The sequence below is a fragment of the Limulus polyphemus genome, unplaced genomic scaffold, assembly GCF_000517525.1.
Source record: "Limulus polyphemus unplaced genomic scaffold, Limulus_polyphemus-2.1.2 Scaffold5238, whole genome shotgun sequence".
NCBI lineage: Eukaryota > Metazoa > Arthropoda > Merostomata > Xiphosura > Limulidae > Limulus > Limulus polyphemus.
In genome coordinates, this window is record NW_013670848.1 from 15,843 (window position 1) to 25,064 (window position 9,222).

A 9,222-nucleotide genomic window follows, 5' to 3' on the forward strand; every position below is an offset into this window, starting at 1 on the left:
AGAAATTTATGTAAATTTTATTCTTTATATAGTAGCAAAGTTTAATGTAAAAAGATCCTTCTCAGGGTAATATTAATATCATTATTATATTCTAGATATATCTCTAGTGGCTCAGCAGTAAGGCTGCAGGCTTACAATGCAAAAATTCGGATTTTGATACCCGTAGTTGGTAGAGCACAGATAGCATACTGTGTAACTTTTACATAACAACAACCAAAACAAACTAGTCTAGATACATAGAGGAAGCTATTGGAAAGTTACAGAAAGATTACACAAACAAGAATAAAGAAATACAGAAATGCTATAATAACAAAATTGAAGCAGCACAGAAAGGCTTCAGCAAAGTATAGAAAAAAATTAATAAGTAGAAAAAGACACAAATGAAGTAAAGAGATATACTAACAAGAAGGGGCGTCGAGAGCCAGCCCAAGTCCCAGGGTCAATAACATCACCTGGCCTCCCTTTCATTCTATTTATTAACTTTTGCTGATTTTTCATAAAAGAAATTTAGGTGACAAATTTCTTCATGAATCCACGAAAAAGTAGTAGCCATTTAAACTCATTAAGTAGTATGCATTTCTCGTGAGCTTTGTAATATTCCACGACGGAGCCCCTCAACAGACTGAGGGCAGCTGCCCCCTCTCATTAACCTTGCTAACAAGGCAAAATGAACATTAATTACAGAATAAAACGTTTGGTAAACGAATTATTAAAGACAAAGATTAAACCAGCCACACACCTCTTTCTGCATTGGCTCAATAGCTCCAACCTAAAGCAAAATATTTGATATGAGAGTTTTATTGGGCTACATCTATTACGACTACTGCTGTACCATCTGTTGCTGCAGAACCTTCCTGGACTAGTCCAGCCATGTCCTTACCAAACCTAGTAACAAAATTTACATTTCCAGTTCAACATCTGGCACTCGAGAAATCATTGGACTATGATGGAAGGGTGCTATGGGAGATATACTAGGCTCAGTTCAAATTCATTTTCAAAGTGAACAGGCGGAATAATGAACAACAAACTATTCTTCTTGCTGCCCATTTAAAAGGATGAGCTTTAATGACATTAAGTAACCTTCCAGTTGAGAGCGTCAACAACTATAAAGCATCAATAGCCACCTTATTCAACAGATTTGGAGTAATAAATCAAAGAAAGTATCGAAAGAAAAATTCCAGAACAAGATACGAAGAAAAGAAAATGCCTTAGCTGAACTTACAGGAGATTTTCAAAGTCTTGCCAATTATCTTACCTGGATGTTCCTCGTGAAATGATGGATTTATTGGCAAATGACCAATTTAGAGATGTCACAACAGACTAGGATATAATAAATAACCTGAAGAAGTGTGGGTTTATGTCTTTAAAGGAAGCTCTGCCATGGGACATGGAACTAGAATCTATTAAAGTCACAAAGTTCAGTTGAAAATACCCCACCTGCCCCAAATGAAATATAAAGTTCATTATTTTAAGGACATCAATCCACGAGTCGCCGTGTTTATTAGTGGAAATCTTTACAGTATGTTGATTGACTCTGGTTTTACTACTATAAAAGTTCGACCCGATTTGGTAATAAATGGTGGAAGTTTCCTTCCATAGTGAAGGAAGAAAAGGGAGTGATATATACAGCAAGTGAATACAAAGTTCCTGCAAGTGGAAAGTTAGAAGTAGCTCTTACTGCAAGAAACATCTCTATGCCACATGATGTGTGGGTAAGAGTGCATAATAGGAACTAACTTCATGCAGAGACATGGATGTGAGGTTAGGTTAGCTTTAAATAGCTTCGCAGTGTATGACCACAAAATCTCAGTGCGTTAAATACAGTTACTACACTAGAGGTTAAACTTCCCGTCACTACAAAAAGAGCAGTCCTTGTACCAATAAGAAGTGAAATACTCATATTAGGATATTTTTTAAAATTAAAATCTAGTGAGTGGACCATAACAGAATCAAACGCTCCAGCATTTCCTGGTAGATTAACTGTTGGTAGAACTCTCGTGCATCTGAATAAAAAATATGCTAGCTTAATGCCATGAATTCAACAATTCATAAAATTCGAGTCAAACCTGGATGTGACATTACAAGATGTGAGATTATACAGGTAGTACTTCCATATTAATGAGCATCAGAAGTAGGAAAGGTGGAATATTTTGTGATATCACATGCATTTGATCCATAATAGTAATACGATATTTTATAACTTTCATTATGGATATAACAGCCCTTAATTATTATTATTTTTGTCTTTCAAAAACACACAGATAAGTAGAATGAAGTGTTAGATTATAGTTCTCTGGTGGAGAAGCGGTAGGTTTAAGGACTTACAACTCTAAAATTCAGAGTATGATTATTCGCGGTAACAGAGCACTGGTTTTTGAAACTTAAGTTTTTTGAAGAAGGGTTTAAGGCTCAGAGGGCCCGGCATGGCCAGGTGGTTAGGGCGCTCGACTCGCAATCTGAGGGTCGCGGGTTCGAATCCCCGTCCCGCCAAACATGCTCGTCCTTTCAGACGTAGGGGCGTTATAAGTGCGGTGAATCCCACTATTCGTTGGTAAAAGAGTAGCCCAAGAGTTGGCGGTGGATGGTGATGACTAGCTGCCTTCCCTCTAGTCTTACACTGCTAAATTAGGGACGGCTAGCGCAGATAGCCTTCGTGAAGCTTTGCGCGAAATTCAAAAACGAACAAACAAAGGCCCGAAACGTCAATAATATTACCATAATTTGTCGTGTTTTATATCTAATTATACTATCTTTTACACATCTTAAACAATTTTTATCACTCTAAAATTATTATTTTTGCGTTCTATCTCAGTTTTTTCAACAGAGGTCAGACAACCCATTCTGTAGGTCTGCCCTAAACAAACAGTAAATTATTTTATAGTTATATGATTTATTATATACATTTGAGCTACAAATTTAATATTAGACCATGTTGATATTAGTAATTTTTCATTGGTAGAGGACGCGCGTGTATGTTTGAAGGGTGAAACTTATAGTTCTATCTAAAATTTTCTTTAAAAATACAAGAAATAAGGAAAATTTACTAACTTATTTTAAATAACAGAGCTGATATGTGATTTCATGGTAATAACTTATAGTTTATGCACCTTAAGTTTGGATTTTGAGCATTGTTTTGTGCTTTAGAACTAAAAGTTGGAACTACCAAGCTACGATTATGATTTGCCAAGTTTCAAATAATTTTAGGTTTTAACTTTTATTCGAAATTATTAATTATTTAGCGTAAACGAGCCTCCTTAATAACTTAAATAAGTCATTTTCAAGTCCTAGAGTAGACTGTATAATGATACTCGTAATGTTAAACAGTACCATGACAGAAACGTGAAATATTTATAAATGTTGAATAAACCACACATGATGATACAAAGATTTACTTAGACTTAAACGAAACTATTACTAGTAGTAGTAGTTTTACAAAACCAAATGGCTTACGAACGTATGTAATTTTAAGTTAACATTTTTTCTCACTGTCTTTAGTTCTTCACTTAAACTGTAACTGATAAGTTTAATTCTGTGATGAAGGTCTGCAAAGTAATAGATTGAATTTGAAGTCGACATTTTAATTTATTGTTTATTATTAAATTTAAACGAGGTTAGCATAAGAAATTATTTAAGCTATTGGACTACAAACTGTCAAAAGTACAATATAAATTATAAGATTAATGACATATAGGTGTAGGTTTTTAACTTTTTTTTTCTTTCTAATTCTCTCATTATACCCATCCATGGTGCTAAAAGTAATTGAGTAAAACTGATTTTTCTGAGGCTTACTTATGCATTGTTTGTGTTAAAAAACAATTAATAATATTAGTATTAAAAGTAAGAAACCAGGTTCTGTGTTCTATACTACAAAAATCACAACTATTGATCCTAATAAGACATTGGCAGTAATAAATATAATCACATAAAGATGCCAAATCTAAATGTAAGTTATAACTTATACTATTCAAGTGATTTTTCACTGTTAATGTTCTTGAATCTATTTATAGAGATTTTGAAGTTAAGAATAAGGAAGTTGTTTCATCCCTAAAATATATACAAGTATAAAAATATCTTAATCAAAAAATAAAGTTATTTGTATTGACATTGACAGTATCAATACTTTCTTAATTGTTACTGGTTTTTCTTTATAATTGTATTGTTTACTATCAATTAACAATTAGCAGAAATCACATACGAGTTCCTTACAATTATACTCAACATTTAATGCATATATATTTTATATACAAAACTAAATAAAACAAAAATTGTATTCCTTCCACATTTTGTAACCATTAATACATAAGAACATAAGCATAGACAATTTTGACTTTAAAAATAAGGAAGCTATTTCAATCTGGTAAGATTTCATTTACAGTATAATGTACAGCTTTAGTTTCCTTACTATAGAAAAAGATAGCATGGTGGAGAGAATGCACAGAAGAGTTATTGCAATGACACTTGACTGATTTACAATTTTTGAGGTTTGTGGAACAGCTTAAAGTTTTGGATTTATTGTCTCTGGAGAGTAGAAGAATTAGAGGGATCTTGATTTAGGTTTGAAATTTAAGTTCATCATATCTTTTCACAAAATAACATTTGTATAAACTACTTTTTTGTTTTTGAATTTCTTAAAAACATTTTATTGCATAAGTACATAGATGTAAAAGAGACAATGTAATTTCATTTTTTTGGATGAGGTGTGAACTTGTTGTGCTGAATGGCTTGTCATCTCGCTTATGATCTAATGAGGTAATAATGATGAAAATTTATTGCTTTATTCTTGTTTTATCTTTTCATTTTCAATAATTTCCAAAACATGTACTTTGATTTATCTTGAAGGGACTTTCTACTTAAGAAAATTAGTTTGGGTAATCCAAATACTTTGCATTTTTGAGTGAAAAAGATTTGGGAGTCATTGTAAAAAAGCTTGAAATATTTAAGTGGGTGTGAAAAGTATAAGGACATACTATAGAGGTTTTTAGCTTAAGATGAGTTACTTGATAATGATAGAATTTTTTAAAAAAGGGTGGTTCTTTATATAAGCAATTAGTTACATCCTGTTGGGAATGAACACAGAAATGGTAGTCAAGAAGTTGAATCTGTATGGGCTTACAGTGAGGGATTTTAAGGGCAGAAAGTTTTTTAATTCACAATTGTTTTCAACCACCTGATCATACAGATAATTTCAATTTGAAATTGTATAATAAGATCAAGCTTGTCACTAATAAGGATACTAATACAACAATTATGGGAATCTAATTTTAGACACATTGGGAGACATACTATTAATTCAAGATTTCTATACCAAATGGTCAGAGAGCCAACCGGAGGAAATACAATTTTAGATTGACTTTTATCTATTAACGAAGATGTGATTGCAAGAGTTAAAGTGGAGAAATATTTGTGAAAAAAGTTTCATTGCATAATTAAGTTTACTACAGTTCTTTTATTTCACACCCTCCCTTGAGAAATTAAACTCACCCTTTATTTTTCAGGAAATCATTACTTCCCTCTTAAACTCCTATGAAGTGCTGGCTTTCACTTTGCTAATTGTAACTTGTTCTACAAGTCAATCACCTTGTTAGAAAAGTAAAAATGTCCTAACTGGAGCCAAGCTTGTTTTTTTACAATTTTAAAATTTGTTCCAGGCTTTTTCTTCAGAATATAGCACAAAGAAATAAGAGAAGTTTATCCTCTCAATCTCCTGAATAATTATTTAAACTTGAATAACCATTACACCACTTATCCTTCTTTTCTAAAGAGAAAATAAGTTAGAGATCTTAAGCTATAAGATAACCTTACGTTCAGGTGTAATCCTGGTAGCCCTCATTTGAACCCTTTCCAATAAGACAATATCCTTTTATTTTATTTTTTTGGATAAGGTGACCAAAACTGTACATAATGTTCTAAGTGAGGTCTAGCTAGTGATTTCTGGAATTACCTTTTTAAACTTGTTATCAGTATATCTGTAAATATACTCTTAAGTTTTATTAGTTCTATTATTAGCAAAAAATCACTGCTTTGATGGCATGAGTGACATACATATCACTATGCCAAGATTTTTTTCTTCGATCATCTTAGTAAGTGAGTCCACATATGCTAAAAATGTGATCCAACTTATGGTAGCTGAAATGTATTACCTTGAATTTGTTAAATTAAAGGTCACTTACCAACTATTTCAACAACTTACCAGTTGATCCTGTAATACCTCATCATCTTCAATACAGCTAGCAGTATCCCAGAGTTTAATATCATTAATGTAAATAAGAAAAACGAAGGCCTAAGTACTGACCCCTGAGGCACTCCACTAATAATAAGGGCCCAGTTTGACTTTTGCTTTCTCCCATCTAATCAACCTAGATGTACACTCTAATTAATGTGTCTTTCCTTAACTCCCTACCAGTGTGATTTTGTAAGAATCTCTTGTGTGGCTCTTCATTAAAAGCTGTTTGAAAATCTAAAACATCAACGCCACACCCATTCCATCATGCAGGTAAGAAGTAACATCCTCAAAAAAGAATGAGTAAGGGAAGATTTCTATTTGTTGAATCCATGTTGGCTTTCATTTATGGTAACATATTTCAATACATGATTTTGTAAAGCTTTTTGTATCACACTATAGATTTTTTCAATTACAGAAATAAGACTAGTTCACCAATCTCCAGGATAACTGTTATCACTCCCTTTAAAAATAAGTACCATTAATAAGTGTAAAATCCTCATTCACTTACCCAATGTCTGTAATCTACTAGAAATTAAAGAGGCTCAAACACCTGATTTTTGCCTCCTTAAAAGCTCTGGGAAACCCTTTGCTGACTGGTGCTTTATCAGTTTTTCTACTTATCAATAGAGGTTAATATGTACATAATTCAGTTCAGTTTTAACATTTCACTTTACAATGCTGAGCATCAGGAATATTGCTGACATCCTCTCTTGTAAAAACAGGAAAGAACACTTGAAAACTTGGTCATCTTGCAGTTTTCACAAAAACCATGCCATCACTATCCTTTAATTGGCCAATCTACATTTTAATATTTTGCTTACTTTGTTTATAGTTAAACTTGCTGTGTGGTTTAACATTTCAAGCCAGCTGTAAGCCCTTTTACATTTCCGTGATTTCTTTTTTAAACCAAATCCCTGTCTTTTGTATAGTTGTGTAAATTTTCCAAATTATGTTTTTAGTAAACCAGTTAGTTTTGATCTTCCCTGTTATCCTTTTTCTCTTTTTGGCAATATGCTTATCTTGAATTAAAAGGAATATATTTTTTAAAATCTCCAGAATATGTTCCTTATCACCTTTTTATTCATTACTCCAATTTACTAATGATAAATTTTGTCTCATAGCCTCAAAATAGGGTTTTTGATAACTAGGAATTAGAAATTTTATTTCTCTTCATCTCAACATGTAGCAAAACATCAAACTTAATTATGTAATGATCACTCTTTCCTAGATGTTCTCCACTTTAACTCTTGCACCCATATCCTCATTAGTGACTAAAAATAAATCTAAAATACCATCTCTGTTGGCTTTCTGTCCATTTGGTATAGTAAATCATCTTGAACCATACCAAGAAATATTTCTATATCACCATTTGACTCCATACAATTTTAGTTAATGTGTCTAAAATTAAAGTCTCCAATAGTTATTATATCAGTATTCTTACTAATAACAACGTTTACAATTTCTCATTTACCTCATATGCCTAATCAAGTGGCTTATAGCAATTATGAATTTAAAGCCTCCGATTGTAACCCATGTGATTCAACTTCTTGACTAGCACTTTTATGCCTCCGATCCCAAAGGTGGTAACTTATCCCTTATATAGCCATCCAACCCTATTTAAAAAAATCTGTAACTGTTAAATAACTTAACTTAGAATTTCAGAACAAGTCCTACTCTTAATGATCTACAAATCTAACCAAGTTTCAGTAATTCCCAACATATCAAAATTTTTTCTATTTCAACTTGAGCCCGGCCTTTAACTCATCCATTTTTTTCTAAGTACTCATAACATTAAAATAATAGCATTTCAGCTTATTCTTGAATCTACTATGTTTATCTTAAGTTTTAAGAAACTTATCTTTAAAACTATTACCTAACTTTTTATGCTCTGAATCTTTTGTTTTTTTCTATCTCCCCATTACTTTAGCTATCCTATCAATTTGTTTATTCCAAATTTCCCAATACGTAAGTTGAGTTTAAACTATCTTTTTGGAATGGATGGTTTACATGAAAATAGGCCAGGGGCTGCCTTGTTTGCAAGGGTTATTAACTTATTTGTAAAGGAAACTTTAACCGAGTATAAGATACTGAAGATTGCCAGAATAACAAAGGAAAAATAAGATGTAGAGAGGGGTATAGTGTGGGAACAAGGTACAAAAGTAGTTTTAATAGTAAGCCAAAATGTTGTTATTGTATTGCTAGATGTATTATAAATATAATACATGCTTGGAACAGAAGGTTTTAATATAATGGAAATAACTGAAACCTAGTTAAGTGTAGACATTTATAAGTTGTTTAATTGGGATAGAATACTAAAAAGAGGGGGAGGAGTGGCTTTACACATAAAATGTGAGTTACAGCCTGTTCAAGTTGAGGATACCAAAGCTAATAGCAATGACGTTGAACGTGTTTGGGTTTCTGTTGGTGGTTATAAAGCGAGAAGGCTTTTTATTGGAATTTTTTATAGACCACAAGATGAAACTAATGGGAAACTCTCCAGGGAGATAAAGAATTCAGTTGTCAATGAGGTTATAATTATGCTATTTTAGATTTATTGTTAACTTCTAATAAAGAAATGGTTGATAAGGTAGAGGTTGGGAAATGTTTGAGTGAAAGTGATCATTGCTCAAGCAGATTTGATGTTTTACTGCATGTGGAAATAAAGAACTTTGAGATTTTAGTTCCAAATTTCAAAAAAGCAGATTATGAGGAAATGAGACAAGAATTATGTAACGTGAATTAGGCAACTGAATTAGTTGGAGATACTGATAAAATGTGGAAAAATTTTAAAAACAAATTCTTAAATATTCAAGATGGGCACGTTCCTTATAGAGAAAAAGGGTGGCTGCAAGTAAAAAATCAAAGTTGGTATACATTTGGACTATGACCCAACTTATAAGTGATTAGTTTTTGGAGGTTCAAGGTCACAAAAATTCAAAAAGATCCCAATCTGTTAACACGGAGACTTATATCTCATGCTAATTTTGCTCTATAACTCA

General features: G+C 32.2%; 1 protein-coding gene across 4 annotated transcripts in view; it reads left to right on the plus strand.

Annotated features, from left to right (window-relative positions):
- Positions 1 to 2,964: 2,964 nt before the first annotated feature.
- Positions 2,965 to 9,222, plus strand: part of LOC106472310 (zinc finger protein 271-like) — a 40,175-nt gene continuing 33,917 nt past the window's right edge. For 2 of the 4 annotated variants that reach the window (XM_013932944.2, XM_022400920.1), the window contains exons 1-2: positions 2,981 to 3,084; positions 4,408 to 4,554. The gene's annotated coding sequence lies outside the window, so the exon portion shown is untranslated. Of the gene's footprint in view, positions 3,085 to 4,393; positions 4,555 to 9,222 lie in introns of all 4 variants that reach the window. The other 2 variants (XM_022400919.1, XM_022400918.1) reach the window with 2 other exon arrangements.